The sequence below is a fragment of the Staurois parvus genome, unplaced genomic scaffold (assembly GCF_062004578.1).
Source record: "Staurois parvus isolate SC_StPar_1 unplaced genomic scaffold, SC_StPar_1.0 ptg000005l, whole genome shotgun sequence".
NCBI lineage: Eukaryota > Metazoa > Chordata > Amphibia > Anura > Ranidae > Staurois > Staurois parvus.
Genome location: NW_028317801.1, coordinates 5,640,093 through 5,653,721, shown reverse-complemented (window position 1 = coordinate 5,653,721; position 13,629 = coordinate 5,640,093).

Sequence of the window (13,629 nt, the reverse complement as noted above, 5' to 3'; positions counted from 1 at the left end):
TGGGGAGACGACTATCAAGAGTCCAATGGCTGAGTGGCGATCCGGGAAGTCAGCGTTGTGATTGCAGATGCAATGCAGAGATTCTATGAGGTGATGCCGTGGGTGCGAAGAAGATCATATACCGTCGTACTTCCATCCATAAGACGGAACAACCTGCGAACCGGGAGCTTTATTGCCCTGACCCGCTGAGCAACTTCTGGGATACCCAAGAGGCCCATGGCAGAGTGGCGGAGCGTAAGCAGCTTCAATTAAAGGCCATACACAGGCCTAGGTTAAAAAGTCCCCCCAGCAGCAGTGTGGGGAGACGACTATCAAGAGTCCAATGGCTGAGTGGCGATCCGGGAAGTCAGCGTTGTGATTGCAGATGCAATGCAGAAATTTTATGAGGTAATGCCGTGGGTGCGAAGAAGATCATATACCGTCGTACTTCCATCCATAAGACGGAACAACCTGCGAACCGGGAGCTTTATTGCCCTGACCCGCTGAGCAGCTTCTGGGATACCCAAGAGTTTGGCTTCATGTTGACGGAAGGGCACCAGTGTCAGTGCTCCGGAGGGAATATAGCTTCAAAGCTGACACTTAAAGGTATATCGACGGTCAGAGACCACAGGAAGTGGAGCTTGCGTCTTAAATCGACTGAATGTGGCAGACGTGAAACGTCTATGGGCCGTATATGAAATGGGTTGTTCCTCTTTCTGGAATAAGTGTTGGAAATGGCCACTCTTTTTGGTGTGGCGTTTTGTCTATTTAATTCCGATAACGGACTCTACTCCTCCATGCAATCTAGTTACGAGACCCTGGGCAGGTCTGGGTCCAATTTGTGGTAGAGACTGGTTTTGTTCAGCCATGCTTGAGCGAGTAATAACAGGTCTGTGCTGCCCTTTGGTGTCTGGCTTAATGCGCACAACACTGAACGTCCCAGCATTTGTCAACGATTTGCCGTTAAGTGATGCAAACCCGCTGAACCACGTTCATGAGGAGCCGGTACAGGGGGCCATGAATCAGTATGGACCTGGCAGCAGTGTGAGGAGACCCGAAAGTGGCACATGGCGCAGGGTGGCGGTGGAGGCAGCAGTATTCGGAAGCCATACACAGGCCTAGGTTAAAAAGCGGAAGCCGTCAGCAGCGTGAGCAGACGACAGAGGCACATGGCGCAGGGTGGCGGTGGAGGCAGCAGTATTCGGAAGCCATACACAGGCCTAGGTTAAAAAGCGGAAGCCGTCAGCAGCGTGAGCAGACGACAGAGGCACATGGCGCAGGGTGGCGGTGGAGGCAGCAGTATTCGGAAGCCATACACAGACCTAGGTTTAAAACTGGAACCCAGCAGCGTGAGCAGACGACAAAGACGCACATGGCAGAGGATGGATCTGGCAGCAGTATGAGAAGGCGGTACAGGGGCCCGTAGCACAGTGTGGTGATGGGGGCTACAGCAACTGGATGCCAGAAAGTGGCCGATAGGGCTATATACTGCATGGAATTATAAAGTTGTAAAGACAGCGGCCTATAAGGCTATACACACTATAACAATCATGACTTGATTGACCATTGGCCTATAAGGCTATACACAGCATGAATATCATGACTTATTCTGAGAGTGGTTTGGAAGGCTATATACAAAAAGTAATTCATGAGCTGTCCGGACAGCGGACAATAAGTACATATATACAAATCAATTCATCAGCTGTCCAGCCAGCGGCCTCAAAGGCGACATATATAGAAAGCAATTCATGAGCTGTTCAGACAGCGGCCTCTAAGGCGACAGATATACAAAGCAATTCCCGAGGTGTTCAGGGAGCGGCCTGAACGGCTAGGTTATTACTAAATATATTTTTGTGGCCAAATATCGGCCTATAAATAGATGTCTACACAGTGACAAAAAATTATGTCACCAGACAGCGGCCCCTAAGGCGACAGATATACAAAGCAATTCCCGCGAGCGCACAGGGCCCACAGTGTCTGAGGATGGACGTTGGCGCAGAAAGGCAGAGACCAACTGACTACATAGGTGGTTTTTATAGTACTTTATTTTGGCCTCCCTCTCAGCAGGTGTGAAAAAGGCCACCATTTTTGAACGGTAGCGAGGGTCCAACAAGGTGGACAGCCAAAAGTCATCCCTCTGTCTGATGGTTATTATTCAGCTGTCGCTACGCAAGCAACCGAGCATGCTATGGGCCATTTGTGCCAAGGAATGCGAGGGACTCCCTGCCTCCATCTCCACAGCATACTGCCACGGTGTTGTTGACCAATCAATATCACCAACAATCGGGAACGCCGAGGAATTCTGGTCCGCCGAGACCTCCTAATAGGTCCTATCCACCTCCTCATAATATAGCTCCCCTTATACCACAGGGACCTCAGAATTATCACCCTCCTGCTCCCCAACCCACGCATTTTTTAGGGACAGGTCAGGGGACAAAAAGAAACAAAGAGGGAAAAGAGGAGGAAGGAGAACGCACGTACACCCCCAAAAAGAGGAAATTTTAAAAGGCAATGGGATTTTTAACCTCAGTAAAGTTGATCTCTCTGAGGACGAGATCAAACTACTTGATAAAGGCCTTAAGTTTGCTCCCACCAGATATCTCAACAAATTTGAAGCATTTATAGATGTTCAGAAATTTTCTAGGAAATTGTCCATTAAGAGGTATTTCCTTTCCAACCCCGTTAACAGGGAGTCCCCTGCATCTAGTTACTCCAATTTAAGCAACGCTTCCACCTTTAATCCACCACCCCAAGCTAACTCTGCAGTAGGCCTTTTTCGTGAGCAGGTCCTTAAAGATTTGAATAGTCTTCCTATAAAAAAGTATCACACTGATTTCTCTACTAGAAAAGCTATGAATTCCATTCTAGAGAAGAAAGATTTGGTCATCCGTCCTGCGGATAAGGGTGGGGGAGTGGTAATCCTAGATAAGCAATACTATATGGATGAGGTGTACAAAATTTTGAATGACACCACTACCTATCTACCTCTGAATGCTAACCCTATCTCCAATTACAAGAAATCTCTTAAGAGTATTATTAGTTCAGGGTTTGACAACAAGTTAATCAACCAGAAAGAAAAGGTGTTTTTGTGTCCTAAAGTACCCAAACTACCAATTTTATACATCTTGCCTAAGGTGCATAAGGATGCTGTGCACCCACCAGGAAGGCCTATTGTAAGTGGGATCAATTCCCTATGTTCTAAGATTGGAGCTTATATAGATCATTTTCTCCAACCAATAGTTGCTCTTACACCATCCTATTTAAAGGATACCAAGCAAGTACTTAATGCTATACAGGACGTGGCTACCAACACCACAACTTACTTGGTTACTGCAGATGTGGAAGCTCTGTATAGCAGTATTAGCCACCATGAAGGGCTACAGGCAGTTGAGTACTATTTGAGAAATCATAGCTCTCTAACTATACCACACACGGGTTTTATCCTTGAACTGTTGGACTTTGCTATGAAAAAGAACTACATGTGGTTCGATGGCAATTTCTATCTGCAGATTAAAGGCGTGGCGATGGGGGCTAAGTTTGCCCCCAGCCTCGCCAACCTCTTTATGTCATACTGGGAGGAAGAGGTCATTTACGCTAGGGAGTGGCCTGAACTATCCTTCTACAAGAGGTACATTGATGACATCCTGTTATTATGGAATGGTAGTGAGCAATCGCTCATCAATTTCTTCGGAACACTTAATTATAACACCAGTAATATCAATCTGACGTTCAACTACAGTATGATGGAGATTAATTTTCTGGATTTAGTTCTCATGAATGTTGGAGGTAGGATTATCACTAAATCCTACTTCAAACCTTCAGACCGGAACAGCTACATTCCTCTGGATAGCTGCCACCACCCAAACTGGCTCTCTAACATTCCTAAAAGCCAGTTTCAGAGGATCAGGAGGAACTGTACCGATCTTAAGGATTACCATGCACAAGCTCTGATTTTGAAGGATAGATTTATTGAAAAAGGTTATAACATATCCATGCTTGATGGCACCGTTAACCTGGTTGCAGATATGGGAAGGGAACAATTGCTTACATCTAATCCCAAATCGTCCAAGAATTTAATATGTCCCTTCATTACTACCTTCTCCACCCAGCATAGATCTATCCGTCATATTATTAAGAAGAATTGGCAAATTTTGAGAGCAGACCCCATCCTCAGTAAAATCTTACCTTACTCACCAGAGGTTATTTTCCGTAAGCCATCTACTTTGAGAGATATTATATCTCCTAATGTGATTAATCCTCCTACTAAACCTTTGGCTCTGTTCAATTATAAAGGTTTTTACCCGTGCAATAAATGCATAGCTTGTAAAGTAGATGGCATTAGGAAAAGGAAAATCACCACTTTTCGGTCCAGTTCCAACAACAATACATATGATATTGACAAATTCATATGCTGCAATAGTAAATATGTGGTTTACTTGCTTGAATGCCCCTGCTCCAAGCAGTACATAGGCCGCACCACAAGAAGGCTACGTGATAGGCTTAGAGAGCACATCAACAATATTAGAAAGGGGTTTAAAGATCATTCTCTCTCATTACACTTTAGACGTCACCATGGTAGAGATCCCTCTTCTTTAAAATTTATCGGAATTGATACTGTTGTTCCACACTGGAGGGGTACTCACAAAACCCGAGCTGTCTCCCAGTTAGAGACTAAGTACATCTGCCAGCTAGATACTTTATACCCACGTGGCCTTAACGTCGAACTTGACGTAAATTGTTTTATTGACAATAGCTGATTTTTCTTTTTGTTATGTTTTTCTTTTTATGATATATAATGTACCTTTTTATATTTTTTTGTCTTATGTGAATATTTTTATACTATGGATATCATGGTTATGTTATATGCAGTCACGGGCCTATGTCTTGATTATTTTTTCTTTTTCTTTTTCTTTAATTCAAATCCTTCATGGATGACTCCCCCCCCCCCCCCTCCGTTTTTTACCTTTTAGAGGGATCCCTTTCTTTACTTTTAATTTTTATTTTTTTATTTTTTTATTTTTTTATTTTATGGATCTTTTCTTACCAATCAGGTCCCTGTCACTATAGAACTTTGATTGTTCTGATTCATGATTATGATATCAATGTGTCCTTTGATCTGGCACGTTTTTTCATGATATTGCCCTTGGTTGCATCGCAAACCTCACACTGATTCTGTCATTTATTAGTGACAAGATATTACTTCATATATTGATTTCCGTTTTATTGCTGTAATATATGCCGTTTTGGTTGCATTTAGTTATGCATTCCCCCTCCCCTTTTTTCCGTTTTTTCAACCTTTGCCATTGATAAGATGTGATTCTCTATATCAATTTATATTACTCATGTTTCTGTATTTATGTTTTTTTTGTATCTGTTGACTCTCCTGTTATCTCGGACTGACACACAGATTGGTATGTGAGCTACGATAAAATGGCGCCTAACTACGGCGCATGCGCTTTTTGGTCTATTTAGCGCTGACTTGCACGTCACGGCGTATACCGGTTCTTTCCTCTGAAGATGTGCTTGGCACGCAACGCGTAAGGAAGAACCTACGCACGCCTTGACGCCACGCCGTCGGAGCACTGGGGAGCTCCGGCGGCCACTACATCTGACAGGACGGTTAGTCCTGTTTGCTTTGGCTGCTGATACTAATATTTGTTGGCGGTGTTACTGATACGTTTTATCCAATCTGGATGCATCCTGTCTTTTACTCTAAATAAATGTTTTATAATATACCTTACTATGGGCATTTCTCTTTGTGAGGAGTTTCTCCTCTTAGATACCGAGGATGCAAAGTGAAGGAGTGGTGGTTCTCTCGGGTGTAGCTGTGACTGCTTCCTTATTTATCTCGGGAACGTATGCTTCTTAGACCTGGGGATCTTCATTGATCCGGGGATCACATCTACCCAACTTCAACTGCATCTTTACCACAGTATACACATCATTCCGTTTTTGGGACTTTATATTGACTTTGGAGTACCTATTAAGCACATTGACTACTTATTTTCTTTTTATTTTATTTTTTATTTTTTTCTAGCGCTGCACTTTTTACTTAGTTCTATGTGAGGATTTTTTGGTTGTCCTGTGTGTTCTAGCTGCTCGTTTTTAGAAAGCGCTCACTTTCATTCATTGTTTCATATGTAGGGTTGAATTCCACCTTGTTGCAATGTCGCAGATCAGGCGATGCTGTGGAATTCCGTTCTGCCGCTGCAGCTTAAGGAGGGTGTGCTTTGCGGTGTAGGAATGGCTGAAATGCATGCAAAGTTTACGTGACATTTTAAGGATGTCTTGCAGTGGGATGGTGGATTTTAGGAACCGCTTGACAACCAGATTGAACACGTGAGCCATGCATGGCGCATGGCACAACCTTCCTTGACGCAGAGCAGACACCATGTTCTTTCCGTTGTCGGTCAACATGGTTCCGATTTTCAGTTTGCGCGGAGACAGCCATCTGTCGATTTCTCTGTTCATTACACTCAGAAGTTCCTCCCCTGTGTGACTACGTTCGCCAAGGCATACCAGGTGCAGCACTGCGTGACACCGTTGCGCCCTGCACATGTGATATGCCGGTCGGGTAATGGGACTTGGCACGGGGGTGGCGGCTGAGGACACGGCGGAAGAAGAGGTGGTAGAGGCGGACATCTTTGCTGGACCAAGGACGTGCAAACGTGGAGGCAAAAGCGGCGTGACCTGTCCAAGTTGCTGGTGCGGCTGTGCCGGCACCACGTTCACCCAGTGGGCCGTAAATGACATGTACTGTCCCTGACCGTAGTTACAGCTCCACACGTCGGCGCTGCCGTGCACTTTGGCAGAGACCGACATGCTCAAAGACTGGCCCACCATCTCTTCTACATGTGAATGCAGGGCTGGCACTGCCTTTTTGGCGAAGAAATGCCGGCTTGGCACTCTCCACCGCGGCTCGGCACAAGCCATCATTTCTCGGAAAGGTGCTGAGTCCACCACTTGGAAAGGGAGGGACTGCAGCACCAGCAACTTGGACAGGAGGACGTTCAGCTTCTGCACCGTCGGGTGCGTGCTCGCAAACTGTTGTCTCTTGGAAACGGATTCCAAGAAAGACTGCTGACGGAATCCGTGAAGAGGAGTAGCAGGAGAAGGAGCATCTGAACGAGCGGAAGATGCCAACGAGCGACAACTCCCCTCAGCAGAGGTGTTGGAGCCTTGACTGGCTGATAGAGGGCGATTGACGTCGGGTGACGGAGCAAGTAACGGAGCGGGTGATGGAGCGGGGGCTGGGGCAGGCAGAACCGCCGTATCTTTATCACGGTTTTCCCAGGCCACCGAATGGCGACGCTGCATATGCTGACGCAACGCTGTAGTCCCAACATTGGCCCCCTGGCCACGCTTGAATTTCTGGCCACATAGTCGACATACGGCTACGTTTACTTCCTCGGGCGGCTTGACGAAAAATTGCCACACCGCCGAGTAGGAAACTTTGCCCCTGCTACTCCTCACTGGCTGACTGCTACTTCCTCCATGCACACCGGCACCACTACTGGCCATGGTGGTAGGCTGCAGTGGAGCTGGTGCTCTACTCCGTGGCCGTTTGGCTCCACTGACACTGCTGCGACCCTGCTGTCTCCTGGGCAACCCACCGACTGTTTTGCTCGCTGGCAAGCTGGCACCCTCTTCTCCTGATGATGCGGAAGCAATAGCCTGATGACGACGAGGCTGCCAAGTGCGATCAGCCTCATCATCATCAATTAGGGTCTCCGCGTCACTACTAGCCCCCTCGGCTGCGTGTGGGTCAGGAGACAGACCTGTCTCTAGACCAGCTACCGAGCCACTCTCCTCGCCAGTACTTCTTCGCCTGGCTGCTGAAGAGGCGGATGTCTCCCCCCGTTCCTGACCGCCCTCTGTTAGCTCTTCCTCACTGTACAGTGGGGCTGAGCCCACAGCATGCGATACTTCGCTTGGTGAGGGAACACCAAAGGACAGGGGCAGGTCGAGGACACGTGATTTCAGTTGGCTTGCTCCCGGGCCATGCCAACTAACGGTTGTGTCTGACGTACCCACCGACCGTTGGCTGTAGGTGTCAGAGGTGACCTGGGAAGAGGAAGACGACCGAGTCAACCAATCGATGACGGCAGGGTTGTCGGTGGAGACACGACCGCTGGATGACACCGGGAGCACTGGCCTCTGGCTGCGACTAGTGCTGCCTCGACCCCTTCCTCTGCTGCCACGTCTGCTCGCTCCTGAAACATTGCCTCCTCTGCCACTCCTCTGCGTGTTGTCTGACATACTCTTTAATTCAATAAGCACCCCAAAAATAAAAACGGATTTAACTCTTTGAACGTACAATAGTGGTTGTGAAGCAGAAAGTCAGTTTATTTAGCACAATCGGTCAATTGCAGCTTGCCGTTGGCTGGAAACTGTACGTTTATGTCACTGGAATGCACTAATCACCCAAAAAATATTACCGCCACCCGGCGTGTATATGGATTTAACTCTTTGAACGTACAATAGTGGTTGTGAAGCAGAAAGTCAGTTTATTGTACACAATCGGTCAATTGCAGCTTGCCGTTGGCTGGAAACTGTACGTTTAGGTCACTGGAATGCACTAATCACCCAAAAAATATTACCGCCAGCCGGCGTGTAAATGGATTTAACTCTTTGAACGTTCAATAGTGGTTGTGAAGCAGAAAGTCAGTTTATTGTACACAATCGGTCAATTGCAGCTTGCCGTTGGCTGTAAACTGTACGTTTATGTCACTGGAATGCACTAATCACCCAAAAAATATTACTGCCACCCGGCGTGTATATGGATTTAACTCTTTGAACGTACAATAGTGGTTGTGAAGCAGAAAGTCAGTTTATTGTACACAATCGGTCAATTGCAGCTTGCCGTTGGCTGTAAACTGTACGTTTATGTCACTGGAATGCACTAATCACCCAAAAAATATTACCGCCACCCGGCGTGTATATGGATTTAACTCTTTGAACGTACAATAGTGGTTGTGAAGCAGAAAGTCAGTTTATTTAGCACAATCGGTCAATTGTAGCTTGCCGTTGGCTGGAAACTGTACGTTTAGGTCACTGGAATGCACTAATCACCCAAAAAATATTACCGCCACCCGGCGTGTAAATGGATCTAACTCTTTGAACGTACAATAGTGGTTGTGAAGCAGAAAGTCAGTTTATTGTACACAATCGGTCAATTGCAGCTTGCCGTTGGCTGGAAACTGTACGTTTATGTCACTGGAATGCACTAATCACCCAAAAAATATTACCGCCAGCCGGCGTGTAAATGGATTTAACTCTTTGAACGTACAATAGTGGTTGTGAAGCAGAAAGTCAGTTTATTGTACACAATCAGTCAATTGCAGCTTGCCGTTGGCTGTAAACTGTACGTTTATGTCACTGGAATGCACTAATCACCCAAAAAATATTACTGCCACCCGGCGCGTATATGGATTTAACTCTTTGAACGTACAATAGTGGTTGTGAAGCAGAAAGTCAGTTTATTGTACACAATCGGTCAATTGCAGCTTGCCGTTGGCTGGAAACTGTACGTTTATGTCACTGGAATGCACTAATCACCCAAAAAATATTACCGCCACCCGGCGTGTAAATGGATCTAACTCTTTGAACGTACAATAGTGGTTGTGAAGCAGAAAGTCAGTTTATTTAGCACAATCGGTCAATTGCAGCTTGCCGTTGGCTGGAAACTGTACGTTTATGTCACTGGAATGCACTAATCACCCAAAAAATATTACCGCCACCCGGCGTGTATATGGATTTAACTCTTTGAACGTACAATAGTGGTTGTGAAGCAGAAAGTCAGTTTATTGTACACAATCGGTCAATTGCAGCTTGCCGTTGGCTGGAAACTGTACGTTTCTGTCACTGGAATGCACTAATCACCCAAAAAATATTACCGCCAGCCGGCGTGTAAATGGATTTAACTCTTTGAACGTACAATAGTGGTTGTGAAGCAGAAAGTCAGTTTATTGTACACAATCGGTCAATTGCAGCTTGCCGTTGGCTGGAAACTGTACGTTTATGTCACTGGAATGCACTAATCACCCAAAAAATATTACCGCCACCCGGCGTGTATATGGATTTAACTCTTTGAACGTACAATAGTGGTTGTGAAGCAGAAAGTCAGTTTATTTAGCACAATCGGTCAATTGCAGCTTGCCGTTGGCTGGAAACTGTACGTTTATGTCACTGGAATGCACTAATCACCCAAAAAATATTACCGCCAGCCGGCGTGTAAATGGATTTAACTCTTTGAACGTACAATAGTGGTTGTGAAGCAGAAAGTCAGTTTATTTTGCACTATCGGCAAACTGCAGCACCAACTGTGCACGACAGCCACCAAAAAAAAAAAGGGTGTATGTCACTTTAAATTTTCGATTCTTTGATAGCTGTGGCCCTAAGTAACAATTCTGTGTCCCTGAGTAACGATTCTGTGTCCCTGAGTAACGATTCTGTGGCCCTGAGTAACGATTCTGTGGCCCTAAAGTCTCTGTGGCCCTAACTCTGTCCCTTAATACACACAGGTCTGTCTCTCTTGAATGACCGGAGGCTAATCGAGAATTCTAAGATGGCCGCGATTTATAGTGCTGGCTGGCTGCTGATTGGCTAATGCGATCACATGTCATGAATGCATTTTGGGTCAGCGCGCCTTGTCTGCGCGCCTTCCCAGAGATCCCCGCCCCATCTTCTCTGTCCATTTTCTCCGTGGCCACACATGTCGCCGCCATTTTTGGGAAAATTCGATTCGTGCATCCGAAGTTTGCTAATCTTCGGATTCGTCGCGAATAGAATTTTTCCAAATCTTCGGAACGAATTCCACTTCGTTATGTTCGATTCGCTCATCTCTAGTCCTCACCACAAAAATCATCGTTTGAACTTTGCAAATGAACATATAGACAAGCCTGATGCATTTTGGAAACAAGTTCTGTGGACCGATGAGGTTAAAATTGAACTTTTTGGCCGGAATGAGCAAAGGTACGTTTGGAGAAGAAGGGGCACAGAATTTAATGAAAAGAACCTCTGTCCAACTGTTAAGCATGGGGTTGGGTCAATCATGCTTTGGGGTTGTGTTGCAGCCAGTGGCACAGGGAACATCTCACGAGTAGAAGGAAAAATGGATTCAATAAAATTTCAGCAAATTTTGGATGGTAACTTGATGCCATCTGTGAAAAAGCTGAAGTTAAAGAGAGGGTGGCTTCTACAAATGGATAATGATCCTAAACACACCTCGTAATCCACGGGGGATTACATCAAGAGGCGTAAACTGAAGGTTTTGCCATGGCCTTCACAATCTCCTGACCTCAACATAATTGAAAATCTATGGATAGACCTTAAAAGAGCAGTGCGTGACAGACAGCCCAGAAATCTCAAAGAACTGGAAGACTTTTGTAAGGAAGAATGGGCAAAGATACCTCAAACAAGAATTGAAAGACTCTTGGCTGGCTACAAAAAGCATTTACAAGCTGTGATACTTGCCAAAGGGGGCAGTACAAGATATTAACTCAGCAGGGTGCCCAAACTTTTGCAGACGCCATTTGTTTGTTTTCTGTTATTTTGAAAGTGTAAATGATGGAAATAAAATCTAACTTTTGTTGACATATTATAAGAATGTCTAAACTGTAATTTGATGCCTTTTGGAGATTTTTCCATCTTTCCTTGGCTTCTTTATGCTCATTAATACAAATTTTTAGCTGGGGTGCCCAAACTATCGATCCCCACTGTATATATATATATATATATATATATATATATATATATATACTTATGTGATAATAGATGGCTTCATATGATCACTACCTTTAAATAAAATTTGGCTTTTTGGTTTTTTGGCATGATCAGTCATGTTTTCAATATTATCATACACTTGATGCGCATTTCTTCATTAAAGGCAGTCCTATAGACACCTGAGGTGCCTCATTAGTATTTTTTTTTTTTTTTTTTTTTTTTTTTTATTCCAAAAAAAGTTTTATTGAAGTAAGAAAGACAAAACAGATCATAGACAGATACGGATCGCAACCTCATTAGTATTAAGCAAGCCAGAAATACAACACTGTAATAAATTAGTGCAAACAATCAACTAATAGCTAATATAAAGTAATCAGTTCAACAAAAGTTCCAGTGGTGAATATCAATCTTCAAAAATACTCCATGCTCCATATCCCTGACGATGCTGATTGGTGGCGAAACATGTTGGGCGGCGCCTAGCCAGGGACGTCACACATACGCCACTACTCGAGATTCTAACATCTGTTAGAGATGTGCTCATAATTCCTCATTTTTGTGAGTATATATCTGTCATATTTAAATAAAAAGAGTTTTTAAGTTATAACACCATATATATATAGGATTCCTTCCCTGATCTGTGATCTGTTACAACATGCAGAGGAAGTGATGAAAGCATATCACTACTGAGATGAGTGCTGACACAGAGCACACAAGTGTGTATTGATCTCTGGCAACAGAGATCAATACCTCTGGTAAGAGGCAGATTATTCATTGGGTGGGGGAATCACGCTGGAGTACTTTTCAAGATTTATATTCACCACTGGAACGTTCGTTGGACTGATCACTTTATATTCACTATTAGTTGATTGTTTGCACTAATTTATTACAGTGTTGTATTTCTGCCTTGTTTAACCACTTGCCCTCCAGAGGATTTACCCCCCTTCCTGACCAGGCCATTTTTTGTAATACGGGGCTGCGTTACATTAACTGACAATTGCGTGGTCATGCATCGGTGCACCTAAATGAATTTACGTCCTTTTTTCCCCACAAAAAGAGCTTTCTTTTCGGTATTTAATCGCCTGTGCATTTTCTATTTTTTGCACTATAAAAAAAAAAGTCTGACAATATTGAGAAAAAAACTATATTTTTGACTTTTTGTTAATAAACATGTCCAGTAAAAAAATTTAAAAAATCAAATTTCGCCATAAATTTAGGCCAAAATGTATTCTGCTACATCTTTGCAAAAAATAAATCCCAATACATGTAAATTAATTGGTTTACATGAAAGTTATAGCATCTACAAACGGCTGTATAGATACTGGTAATTTTTATTTATTTTTTTACTAGTAATGGCGGCAATCAATGACTTATAGCAGGACTGTGGGACTGCGACGGGCATTCTGACACTGGGACGAACTGACTTGGTGGCACTGACATCCCCAGTGACACCAATACAGTAATCAGTGCTAATAAAAAGCACTGACACTGTACTAATGGCACTAGGCAGGAAGGGGTTAACATCTGGGGTGATCAAAGGGTTAACTGTGCTGTAGACTGTTTCACATTATGTGCTATGTGTGTGCTTCACTGTAAGCACACTACTTTGTATGGCTCTGCTATGCAGAGCCATACAAAGCAGTGTGCTGGAGCTGACAGGGCAGAGAACTGTATTGTTTACATACAGTTCTCTCCCCCCCGTCGGTATTACTTGGCGATCACCAGGTGCTGGCGAGTAATCACCGTCTGGGACCTGGTGATTGACAGGAGAGGCAGCGAATGGTGGCACAGGGAGTGCACGTGCATGGCTCACGCACGCCCCCTACCCAGAACGGCAAAATCACGTATATTATAGGCGATTTTATGCGCCCGTGCCGCCCTGTAGCAGTATTTCTGCTATAACGTGGACAGCAAGCAGTTAATACTAAG